A 13,490-nucleotide genomic window follows, 5' to 3' on the forward strand; every position below is an offset into this window, starting at 1 on the left:
ATACCATTTTGTCAAGGTGGCAGATTCTAAATACCATTTTGTCAAGGTGTCGGGTAATTAAGCGTCAAGAAGCTACTGTCAACGAAATAGTTAGACTAAATAAACCAATAAATTAATAAATAAAGGCAATAAACACTGGTCAAAGCTGCGTTAGTTGCGGTGGCGGCTGTTGGCTCGTCACACCCCCGGCAGCGTACATAAAAGCGACGTAGGCGACATGGAAAAAAAAATGCTATCAGTCAAGTCAGGAGGGGAAAAAAATGCTAACACACAAGTCTCTTCCTTCCTCCTTCACTAAAAAAGTCAGAATTATAAGGTTTTAGAGGAAGAAGAGGAGGTTCTGTAGTAATGTGCTAGGGTTTTCTACATTTTTTTTGGAGGAGAAGGTAATGAATGTATGTGTGTGTGGTGCAAAAGTTTAAAGGGGGAAACTTTTGTGAGGCTAAAAAAAAAAACTTTCCTGAAAGTTTATGAGGGTTTTGGGGAGACAGAATAATGTGAGGGGTAGGGAGGAGGGGAGATAGAAGGAATGAGGGAGGTGAAGGAAAGGAGAAGGGGTGGGGGAGGAAGGAAGATGGAGAGAAGGAGGGAGGTGTGAAAGGAGGTAAGATAAGGGAATGAGTAGATGAGGAAAGGAGGGATAGAGGATGGGAAGAGGGGGGAGGGAGGGGGTGAAGAGGAAGAAGGTGGAAGAAAGGGGGAGGGCAGGATCGTTGGATATAGGAGGAGGAGGAGGAGGCAGTGGAGGAAGATGGTGAGTGGAGGTGGAGAGATGTGGAGGGAGGGTGGCGGTGGAGGGAGGGAGAGAGAGAGAGAGAGAGAGAGAGAGAGAGAGAGAGAGAGAGAGAGAGAGAGAGAGAGAGAGAGAGAGAGAGAGAGAGAGAGAGAGAGAGAGAGTGGAGAAAAACTTGTGTGAAGGGAGGGAGGGGAAGGCGAAGCTTATGACGTATGGAATGTTTTCAAATGAAGGCATCAGTCACCAGCCACAGGGTTTCAGGGGGTACCAGGGAAATGATGCCAGCAGCGGGAAGATGATGTCAGCAACAGCCTTCAGTGTGGTGTGTCGGGGACAACTATGATGTTACGAGGAGTTTATGGGGGAGGATCCTGTTTGGTGGTGTGATGGAGGAGGAGAGGAGGGGAGAGGAGAAAAGGAGATGGGAAGAGAGAGAGACACACACACCAGACACTATCCTCTCATGCCTGAAGCACACACAACACCTGACGAAGCATCTTGTTAATTAGAACCTCGCTCGTTAACTCCACGACTAAAAGATCTTGATAAGGAAGGGAACTGCCAAGGGAGACTGAGAAATGGAGAGAGAGAGAGAGAGAGAGAGAGAGAGAGAGAGAGAGAGAGAGAGAGAGAGAGAGAGAGAGAGAGAGAGAGAGAGAGAGAGTGGTGAAGAGGAGGAAACCAGTCTTTTAAGCCATGTATATTTATGCTCTACTATCTTCACTAAGAGGCCTTGCGTGTCCCGCCACACCAAAACAGCGGAAGAATATATACAATCCCAATTTGCACTCGAGTCTATATTAGTCCTCAGAGGCGCACGAAAGACGGGGCCTAGATGTGGAATAATTTCTAGAGAGATCCGAGGGTTAATTTTTTCCCCCCTGTCGTTTTTCCGTCAGTTCAAAGGAGGAGGAGAGGGTGTTAAGAAATTGTATCTCGTTATGGTAAAGTTTCAGTGCAATTTCGGGGTCGTTTTCCCGTCGTTTACCTCCATGTCGTAGTTTTTAAGTGAGGTGGTTAATAATGTGTCTGTGTATTCAGAGTAACGGGGGGAAAAAAGCTTCACTTAAAAGGTTTTGCGAATGAGAACACTTAACGTACACGATGGAGAGTAAAATGAAGCCATGTTGTGGTTTTCAGATGTGTGTGTGTGTGTGTGTGTGTGTGTGTGTGTGTGTGTGTGTGTGTGTGTGTGTGTGTGTGTGTGTGTGTGAGTGTGAGTGAGTGAGTGAGGAGTGAGTGAGGAGTGTGAGTGTGTGTGTGTGTGTGTGTGTGTGTGTGTGTGTGTGTGTGTGTGTGTGTGTGTGTGTGTGTGTGTAAGAATCATCATATTACAGTAAAAGATTCACTATAGTTGTCAGATTGGTAAACCTTTTTTCCTGTCAATTATCATCTAAGACTCTAAGCGATGCTTAAAGACTTATGACATTTGTGGACAACTGCCTGAAGCAACTTATAATTAAATCAAATGGCAAAAATATCCGTTAAAAAGTCGAACATTTGGGGGAATAAATAAATGGGATCTTGGCTCAGTTTCTAACAAGTTGCATTCATCAAGTGTTTGGACCGCTAACTCCTGCAACTTTATCCTCCATTCTTGACCAAACTTTAGTTCAGTGCAGGTGCGTGTTTGGAGGGAACTCAGCTTTACTTGCATGAAGGCTGAGGGCTCGTCTGGGAGTGTCCTAAAGGTGGAAGGTGCTGGAAGGCCGCCTCAGACATCCGTGCCGCGACTTTACACTTCTGCCAGCTGATCGCCAAACAGAAGAGGAATGCAATAAGACGCCGTTTCCCACCTCCGAGAAACGTCACCAGCAGTCGACGCTCCCATAAACTCACCCAAGAGTGGAGATATCGGCAAATCCCCCCGGAAAATAATATCTTCAAAAAACTATTACCAATAACTTACAATCCCAGGCTTTTTTATTTTCTTTATTGAGATTTAATGATACTTCTAGGTCATTTAAAACCCATCCGTGCCAAAAAAATATATATATAAAATTTTTCTGGAAGATGAGAATACATGACATTGATTTTGAGTTCAATCTTGCAGCAATTCTTCTATAATTTAGTTGTTTACGATACCAGACGATCTTGTTCCTGTTACTAGACACAACACGCCTCGCCAGCACCAACACTGACTTTGTTACTTTATATTATGATCTGCGTCATAAACAGATGTAAATATTGGACTATCGCTGATTCTAAATGACAAATTTAACTCCGAATTGGCGACACTGGGAAGGGTTAATCTACATAACTGGCGGTACATCTGTATAAATAATACGCTCTACTCTATGATACAAGGAGAGAGAGAGAGAGAGAGAGAGAGAGAGAGAGAGAGAGAGACCATGTACAGTTGTACACTGTTGCCAAGTCCCAGTCACCTCTATACATGTTCACATGTTCGTTGATTATCTGTATGAACTCATTGTATTACCAAATCAAAGTAAAAACCTCTGAATTAATCTGATGTCAACTTTAAACAATATTCAACGTGAATTGAAAAGCCAAATAACACAACTGCAAGAAAAGTTACATAAAAAAGGTCAACAATTCTTTCAGTTCAATTAAACCCTGATGGGCCATGTATGAATACAAATGTCAAAGTTGATTTATTTCTCTTGTGTTTAACTAAATTAAAACTCATCAAAATAATAAAAATCACAAACAAAACCCATTAATACAATATAAAATGAATACTAATATATTCAAGTTATCAAAACCATAATTCGGAAATATACAAGTAATCGAAATTATTACTCGGAAATAATATGGGTTATCAAAATTATAACTCGGAAATATATAAATATTATCAAAAGTATAACTCGGAAATATATACAAATAATGAAAGCAAATATCTCACACCCTTTCCCCGACTCACCGGTAATTACTCACATGCTTGAGTAAATACAGCGAAGCTTCAACAGAGCGTGTGACTGTCACCACTATAATTAACACTGACACATCACCACTAGTTTTCTCCTCCGGCAATTGGCGCGAGACCCGACATCAAAACATAATCACAAAAAACTATAGCACAGTTTTTTTTCCCTTCCTCAACGCTTCCATGATTAGGTTCAAACACACACACACACACACACACACACACACACACACACGTAAATAACACAACAAACTATGACTGACAGATTCACTTGTGCCAATAATGTGTTTGTATAAGCCAAAAAAAAAACGCACACACGCAAGCTTGGGTTTACGGTTTAACTGGTAATGCAACAAGTGATTTAAACCAAACTGAATAGGCTGTACCAGTCGGATTTATGTAAACATCCGCCGTTCTGTTATATGTAAAGGCTACGAATTGTGTTTATATGAATGTTTATTGACTTTAAATGAACGTATACTTGATTGTGTCGATATAGTTGAGTGACGAGTTGAGTTTATATGAATAGGATATACAGCATTTGTTAATTGAATTAGCTATCGGTTACGTTTAAATCAACACGGTATTAGTTGTGTTATATGAATTTGTTCTATGTCATGTTTATACAACTCGTGTTTTATAGTTAATGGACAAATTTATTTCACTTGAAAAATACCACAAGCCTTTTACAATTGTGCTCACATTGTACCCACACCCCTGCCCGGATTCATAAGACTCAGCATGTTAATCTAGTCCCTAAATGGTGCTTAGTGAACGTATCTAATTAAGGTCGAGTCTCAAGCATAATTCTGAAACCATTTTTGGGCGTTCGGTGTTTTTTTTTATATCTTAAGTCAGCCAGGTAGTTGGGTCCTTGAGCTTCCATTACGAGAAAAATATTATCCTACAAACCGTTCAGAATCCGAGCCAGAACCAGGCAGCCAACACTCACCTGAAACAAGAAAAAATATATAAGTAAGGTCAAAATAAGTTATAAATATCTAATAGAGTATAGAGGAATCTTACTGGGAGGCTTAGACTACTTTATACTTAGTACAGCTGTTATGGTTCACTGGGTAAAGGTGAAGGAATACCTGAATTGGTACCTGGAGTAAACAACATGAATTAATAAACCTTTTCGCATAATTCAATCCGTCGTGATAAATGCCACTTAAAAAAACGACCCTGGTTAGTTTTTGTCGTCGTATTTTGGTGTGGTGGGATTGTGTCCATAGGGGATTTTATCTAACTTGAGGTATTAACAAAAAAAAGACTCTCCTGCTTCAATCTCCATAACTCGCCTCATAAGATAAACAAAGTCTTTTATTCTGCAGGCTCTGTAAATGACAGATTCACATGGTAAACAGCTATTATTTTCCAGCCAGGCTTTGTAAACGACAGAGTTGTGAGGTAAAACTTCCCATCAATTCTTGCAACCGACAGAGTTACGACGAGACAAGAACGCCGAGCCTAGTTGACACACACACACAGGGTGGGGGGGGGGGGGGGGGGGGGGGTAAGACCAGGGGCTGCGTGATGGCGTGTTGACCGTCCCATCATTGGCGCCATTGATCCGTCTCACCAAAAACTAGGTTACTCGATTCCCCATAAATAATACGGAACTTATTGCGTATTCGGGACAAATCTAGTGCGTCCACGATGCTTTTTCCGACCCGCTTAAGTCCAGGATTATACGACTAAGAAACAAGTATATAATTGGCGCCATTGATTAGATTCACGAAAAGTATAATTAATTTACCATTCACAATACGGAGCTCATTGAATATATTCGGAACGGTTCTAATACGTTTATGATGTTATTACCGACCCGATTATGTGCAAGATAACTATTTAGAAACACAAGCATATTTTATTCTTTCTTCGATTACAGGATCAAATAATTTAGGAACAATATGTTGCACATCCGACTCCAGCGCCTCTACGATACTATACCGACTGAGAAACAATTTAAGTTTATCCTAAATTATTTCATTCGATTAAGAACGGGACAGAACGGTTTAAGGGAACATGAAGGTCTGGTTCGGCTAAGTTAGATTAGATTTGGTGAAGTTCCTTTAGGCAACGCTTACAGGAAGTTTAATTAGATACGTTAAATAAACCTAAGTTTGGTTGCGTTTAGTTTTGATAGACAATTCGAAATTAGTTTCAGTTAGACGTAAATTTAACATACACTTGATGCAGTTAGGTTAAGTTAGGTTAGGAGACACCAATTTCGATTTAAGTCGGACTATGGTACGATTTCTTATGCCATATTTATCCTATAACTGGCACTGACACTACACACAGTTCAGGGTAACGGTGCCATATGTGGAAGGGAGGGAGGGAGGAACCTAATTTACTAGGTAATTCAACATCCCCGCTGGTGTTAAGGGCTGCCATTACCACACACACACACACACACACTCTCTACACACTCCCACCACACACTCTACACACTCCCACCACACACCACTATCATCATCCAGCTCAGTGCACATCTCTCTACATCCTTTTTTATCGCTGATTCTCTCCTGTTCCTCAATCACACCATCATTATCACCACCGATTCACCATCATCATCTGTCACTGTAATTCCTCCTGTACAGCGGTGTATTTGGTCGATGGTGATAATGATGTTCTCAAAAACCTTTCGGTGATGGTGAGTTTTCAGTGTACATATGGTGGTGGTGTTTACACTTTTACGAATAATAATAATAAAAATATAATAATAACTACATCAACAACAACAACAACAACAATAATAATAATAATAATAATAATAATAATAATAATAATAATAATAATAATAATAATAATAATAATAATAATAATAAAAATAATAATATTAATAAAAATAAAAATAATAATAATAATAATAATAACTACACCAACAACAACAACAACAATAATAATAATAATAATAATAATAATAACACCAACAACAACAACAATAATAATAATAATAACAATAATAACAATAATAATAATAATGTCCCCTAAGCTAAGAGAGATCGGCTCATCCTTCACTCCATTACGACAGTGAATTGAAAGTGACAGTGAAGACCTCATAGACCTGTGGGTGATGTGGGAGGATAGTGAGTGATGGTGACGCAAGAGGGTGGGGGAGGGCAGTGGAGAGGGTAGGGGAGGCATTTAGAGGGTAGGGGAGGCATTCAGGAGGGTGGGAGGCATTTAGAGGGTAGGGGAGGCATTTAGAGGGTAGGGGGCATTAGAGGGACGCATTTAGAGGGTGGGAAGGCATTTAGAAATGGGGGAAGGTATTTAGAGGGTAGGGACGCATTTAGAGTGGTGGGGAAGGCATTTAGAGGGAGGGGGACGCATTTAGGAGGGTAGGGGAGGGGTGGGGAGGCATTTAGAGGGTAACATAGGAGGCATAGAGGGCAGAAGAGGCATTATAGAGGTAGGAGGAGGCATTTGGAAGTTGTTGGAGGCAAGTGCGGTTTCAAAGAGAGAGAGAGAGAGAGAGAGAGAGAGAGAGAGAGAGAGAGAGAGAGAGAGAGAGAGAGAGAGAGAGAGAGAGAGAGAGTAATGAGGTGTGGTCGAGTGATGATGAAGATACCAAGAAGGTGGTAGTGGCTGTCACATGTCAGTCCAGGTGATGGTGATAATGGTGACACGACGCCTCGATAGTGATGCGGAGGTGGAGGCGAGTGTCTTGAATTTTTTTTATTGATTCATTTATTATTATTATTATTATTATTATTTTCGTTACTGTAAGCTCAACTTCTCAAACCAATGAACGTATTATTATATTTTACGAGAGAGAGAGAGAGAGAGACCCTGGGTACCATAAGTGACCAGTGACCTCAGCAGACACACAGGTGGAAGAGACCAGTGGTGAGAGAGACAGTGTACGGGATGTGTCTCTCATAATGTAATCAAGTAATGCCGCCACCGCCACTCCGCCGCGTCCACCGTGATGCTCGGGAGGGAGTAGAGGGAGTGGAGGGAGTGGAGGGAGGGCATCAACCTGAACTGGCACCTTTAACCCCTTCAGTCAGGCACTCCTATTTATATAAGGTAGTACCTGATAGTCATACACCTGGTGCTTTAACACTAACCCTTCCCTCCCATTCCCTCCCTTTACGCCAACCTTCCCTTCCCATCCTCTCCTTTAATGCTAACCCTCCCTTCCCATCCCCTCCTTTAATGCTAACCCTCCCTTCCCATCCTCTCACTCAAAGCCAACCGTTCCTCCCATCCTCTCCCTTAACGCCAGCCCTTTCTCCCTTCCTTTCCTTGACCAGAGAGGTGATGGGAGGGCAGAGGAGATAAACACGGAGAGGTGGTGAGGGAGAGGAAAGGGGAGGAGAATGAGAGAAGAGGAGGAAAAACAGAAAGAAAAGAACAGGGAGGTAGAACAGAAAGGTAGATAACACAGGGAGAGGGAGGGAAAGGGTGGGAGAGATACACGTTCAAGGACTCGCCTCCTTAATGAAAATCAATTATACCTGACCGAGGCGTCCATCACCTGAGATGATAATCAAGACACCTGGTGGACGCGTACATGAGGCGACGAAGATCATGACCAGACCAGAGTGTATACAGGTATTTAGGGTATCACAGTCCTCCTCTGGCTGGTGGAGAGCTATGACACAGTGGGTGAGGTGATGTTGTGGGTGTGTGTGGGTGTGTTGTGGGTGAGGTGACGTTGTGGGCGTGTGTGGGTGTGTTGTGGGTGAGGTGATGTTGTGGGCGTGTGTGGGTGTGTTGTGAGTGAGGTGACGTTGTGGGCGTGTGTGGGTGTGTTGTGGGTGAGGTGACGTTGTGGGTGTGTGTGTGGGTGCTGTGGGTGGGTGGTTGTGGGCTTGTAAGGGTGTGTTGTGGGTGTGTGTGGGCGTGTTGTGGGTGAGGTGACGTTGTGGGCGTGTGTGGGTGTGTTGTGGGTGAGGTGACGTTGTGGGCGTGTGGATGCCCTGTGGGTAAGATGGCGTCGTGGGCGTGTGTAGGTGAGTGTGCACTGCTGTTGTATGGGCGAGTAGGTAAATGGGTATGTAAACTTAAGGGTATATGTGGGCGTGCAAGCGTGTGGGCGTGGGTCCCTCCTCGAGTAAGTCCCCCACCCCACACACATAGCCGGGTCCTGCTACCCCTTACACCTCCTCAGCGTATGTAAAGACACAAATGAGTCAGCTCATACGGGAGGCATCTAACGCCTCTACCTGTTCCTGCCCATTTAATGTACTCTGCATCGCCTGACTGCTACACAAGACATATTTTCCATTGTTTATGTGCAGAAATAAGCACATACTACTGTACTCTATGTTATTCAGTCCAAGGGCAGCGTTTTTTCACCTGTCTCCTGTTTTTCGCGAGCAATTTTTGGGGGTTACCTTTGTTACTCTTCAAACAAGTTAACGTCTATGAAATCAATGTTCTTCCCTATATCTCCTTCCTGCTATATTTAAAAAAAAATTCACTATTTATTTCTAGCAGAAGGATAATTTTCACATTACATATTCATCCTATGATTATGTGGTAAAAGAAAGTTGTAACAAAGTACTGACAGGTCTTGTAAGCTTCAGACGTCTGTACTGTATATGAAAAACTTTACCACGTCATAAACAAGCTTCACAATATAGATAACTTAATGCAAAAAAACAATATCATAAAACAACAATATACATAAATTTCAGTGCAAACAACAGTAACTGGTTATGGTAGTTAGTAGGTAAAAAACTCACTAATGCTTGAATGACATTATCAGTGTGGTCAGGAGTGGAGAGAACTGACACGTGGAGTTATGGTTACGAGTCGCGCGGGACGTACAGTACAATTATCAGGGAACACTCAGCTCCACCTTGAACAAGCGGTCATCAATTTTTACACACGAAACATTGTTATTTGGTGGTAGAGGCAGCTTAAGGTACACTGCAATATCTTCATTGGCTTCTGAGTTAAGAGAACTGACACGGGGATGCCGAGGGAGAGACAAGCGGACGTACTACACTCCTACATCTCTGACTTTCCTTCATCACGGATATTCAGTAACAAGAAATATACACACTGACGTACAACAAAAATATGTTTAAAATTCTGAAGTTTATGCATGAAAGACATTCCTTAATTTATATTCAGCAGTCATACACAAATCTCATAATAATGTCGAGTATAAATGTACACAGCGTTACAAGAAATATGCATTTACGTACAAACAAGTATATTTAATCTTCTCAATAGCCACCCACAACTCTTAAGTCCAGAATCTTGCTTACAAAGACTAGGTGTTAAACTCTGGTGGTGGTTAGCTTGCTAGACTAATATGGCGGCGTCTCAGTAGGTCTCATCCCCGAGTTGGGTAAAAACTTAGAAAAACTGGCGGGAGTCGAGTAGTGCGTTACGTCCTTTCAAGCACGTGCCGGAATTAAGACGTATCGGGATGTCTCTCTGAACCTGACGCGTGTGGGAATTAATTGGTGATCTTTTGCAGTATGTTGACTTTTACTTTCACACATAAACTTCTACACCATCTGGTAACCACACACCACGAGGCAATTATATCGAAAAACAATTGGATAATGATACTTATTACTCTATTGAACAGAAAATGATGAGTAATCTAAGCATCAAAATATAACAAACTGTGTAAGTCTTTCTCACTAAGACAATTTTACTTCAACTCCAACCACAAGATACGAGGCAAATAGCCGCTCCCCTCCGCCCAAATAAAAACCTAAATAAAGACAACGTACAATAATATTACTAAAGCCACCATGAATAATACTTTTTTTTTGTAATCTCAGCATCAAAATACAACAAACTGTATTAGCATCAGCCATTTCATCATTAATAATTCGAGCTTATTTTCTACCTTGGGATAAGCACAGGACAGAAACCAATGATAAAAATAACAAAGTAAACTCGATAAACAAAGTAAACTGGATAAACAAACTAAACTGGATAAACAAAGTAAACTGGATAAACAAAAGTAAACTGGATAAACAAAGTAAACTGGATAAACAAAGTAAACTGGATAAACAAAGTAAACTAGATAAACAAAGTAAACTGGATAAACAAAGTAAACTGGATAAAAAAGTAAACTGGATAAACAAAGTAAACTGGATAAACAAAGTAAACTAGATAAACAAAGTAAACTGGATAAACAAAGTAAACTGGATAAAAAAGTAAACTGGATAAACAAAGTAAACTGGATAAACTGTCATTATTGCCACCATGAACAAAATGATCACCATTACACTACCACCAGTGACAAATTAGTATCTCAATAAACAAGTTTAATAGGAAATATTATCACTACTTAACTAATAATCAGTTAATACACGATTATTAGTTGAATTTATTATCTTTATCTTATCAACAGGTGATTACAATATTAACTCGTATTATAATCATTGTCATTAGTATTAGTGTTATAATTATTATCATTATTTTGGAGGGAAAACATGCAGAAGAAATGATTAAAAGGAAAGAGAAGTATGAAGAGAAAGAGGGAGAAGAAGAGATAATGATAAACGGTGTACTTAACAGAAAAAACGTGAATGAAGTCTGATAATTATCTTCCCGCGCGAGGAGGAGAGGATGGGTGAATCCAGTCCTTGGGTAAATGACGTCAAATTGCCGCAACCAACCTTTACAACACACTACTACCACGTGACGCTGTTTTGGGCGTCACGGAGCCTCATGTGACGTACATATGGTCGTCACACACCTCCATATATGCTAAGCACAATATATTATTTAATACTACCATAGAAAATTAAGTTACCGAAAGATGCTAATATTTGACGGGGAAAGACAGAAACAGACAGAAACGGAGACACAGCATTTAAAAACTCGTAACTTTAATACGAAAAAAAAAACGAGAAATGACAGATAACAACGCAAACTATCAAAAAAATAAACACAAAATAAAGAAAACGAAGAAGAAACGATAAGTCCTACGAGATAAATTAATAATAAAACAGGGAACAAATAAGGAAAAATAAAATCATATGAATAAAGAGGAAAAATATAAAGAAAACTAAAAAAAAAAAAAAAAACCAAACAGTGGAGTAAGTTGGAACAATCACAGCACACGAGGTGAAGTCGTCCATCTGCTGGCGGGGGTTTACAACATACTGTATATGGACACATGCAGCAACTTTCAGACACTTCTGTTGACATAAGCCGTTTATATACACACACAAGCTCACCCAGGGTAGATGTCATAATCACCATATTCTTAAAAGCCAGCCCCCCAAAAAAGGGATTATTACATTTTTGGGGGAAAGACAATGAGAAATCGCTTTAAATTATATGAGATGAGGAGAGAGAATGTAATAATAGCGGTATTTCAACTGTGCTACGCTATTTCTCATTCCTTAAAGCAATAAAATACACGAGTATGTGGTTATGACGACGAGATGGAGGAGGAAAACTAAGAGGGGGAGGAGAGGAAGATAAACAAAAGAAGGGGGAGGAAAACAGGAAGTGGAGGAAGGATGAGGGAAAATTTTTACGAACTGACATTTAAAAAGAAAGGTTGGAAGGTAGGATGTGATGCAAGATACAGTGTGTGTGTGTGTGTGTGTGTGTAGGGAAGGTATACACACAACAGACCAAGCAGAGGCAGATGATAGTACACAGTCACCAGACACCTATATATGGCTTGGAATGCACGCCTCTCTCTCTCTCTCTCTCTCTCTCTCTCTCTCTCTCTCTCATATTGACTCGTTATTAAGGGGTCAAAATAAACCCTATTTACACAACAGAACAACATGTTTACCCCACAACAGTAAATTAAACCTAAAATCACAGGTAAAATATTTGATGTTATGAAGAAAGTGAAAAAAAAGAAGATAAAGAAGAATGAAAAGAAGAAAGAGCGGACAACAGAAAGTAAAAATGGAAACAAAGGAAATACCAAGAATATACACAATTACCAAGAAGAGGAAATTACCAGGAATAAATAAATTAGCAAGAACAAAAAATAAGTTAGCGAGATAGTGAAGAAATAATAATTGTAAAGTAATGGTAAGATAAGACGAGGAAAAGCGATAATAAGAGGAATTACGGAAGAAGAAAAGATCATTACACTTCGACTCGGGACGGAAAAAACACATTCTTAACCACTTTTTTTTTAATCTATTTTAAACCTGTGAGTGATCTCCCTTTTCTCTCCCTTTCTACACCCTCTTCCACTCCCTCCCTTTTCTCTCCCTTTCTACACCCTCTTCCCACTCTCCTCCCTTTTCCCCTTTCTCCCACCCTCCTCCCACCTCCCATTCCCTCCTACCTCTTTCTACCCCTCTCCACTCCCTCCCTCCTTACCCCTTTCTACACCCTCTTCCACTCTCTCCCTCCTTACCCCTTTCTACACCCTCTCCCACTCCCTCCCTCCTAAGTAATTCTGAGTCGCGTGTTTTTTTCAGCGAATTTTTTAAAGGTTTGTTACATCATTTTTTTTCTTATGTAAAGACTCAGACCCAACTAAGACTGTTTCCTCGAGTTTAGACTACTGGGGGAGGGGAGGGGAGGGGAGGGGTGGGGAGGGGAGAGGTGGTAGTGGTAGCAGTGGTGGTAATCGTGGTAGTGACGGTGGTGGTGGAGGTAGTGATGGTAGTAGTGGTAGAAGTGGTGATGGTAATAGTGGTAGTGACGGTGGTGGTAGTGGTAGCAATGGTGGTGGTGGTGGTGATAGTGGTAGGTAGTGACGATGGTGGTAGCAGTTGTGGTGGTGGTAAGAGTGGTAGTGACGGTGGTGGTGGTAGTAGTGGTAGCAATGATGGTGGTAATAGTGGTAGGTGATGATAATAGTAGTGGTAGTGACGGTGGTGTTATTCTCTGAAGTCTTTCACAACACGCCACTTAACGGTGTCTTCATACAACTTCTCTGAAATGAAGGGA

The sequence above is a fragment of the Homarus americanus genome, unplaced genomic scaffold, assembly GCF_018991925.1.
Source record: "Homarus americanus isolate GMGI-L3 unplaced genomic scaffold, GMGI_Hamer_2.0 scaffold24922, whole genome shotgun sequence".
NCBI lineage: Eukaryota > Metazoa > Arthropoda > Malacostraca > Decapoda > Nephropidae > Homarus > Homarus americanus.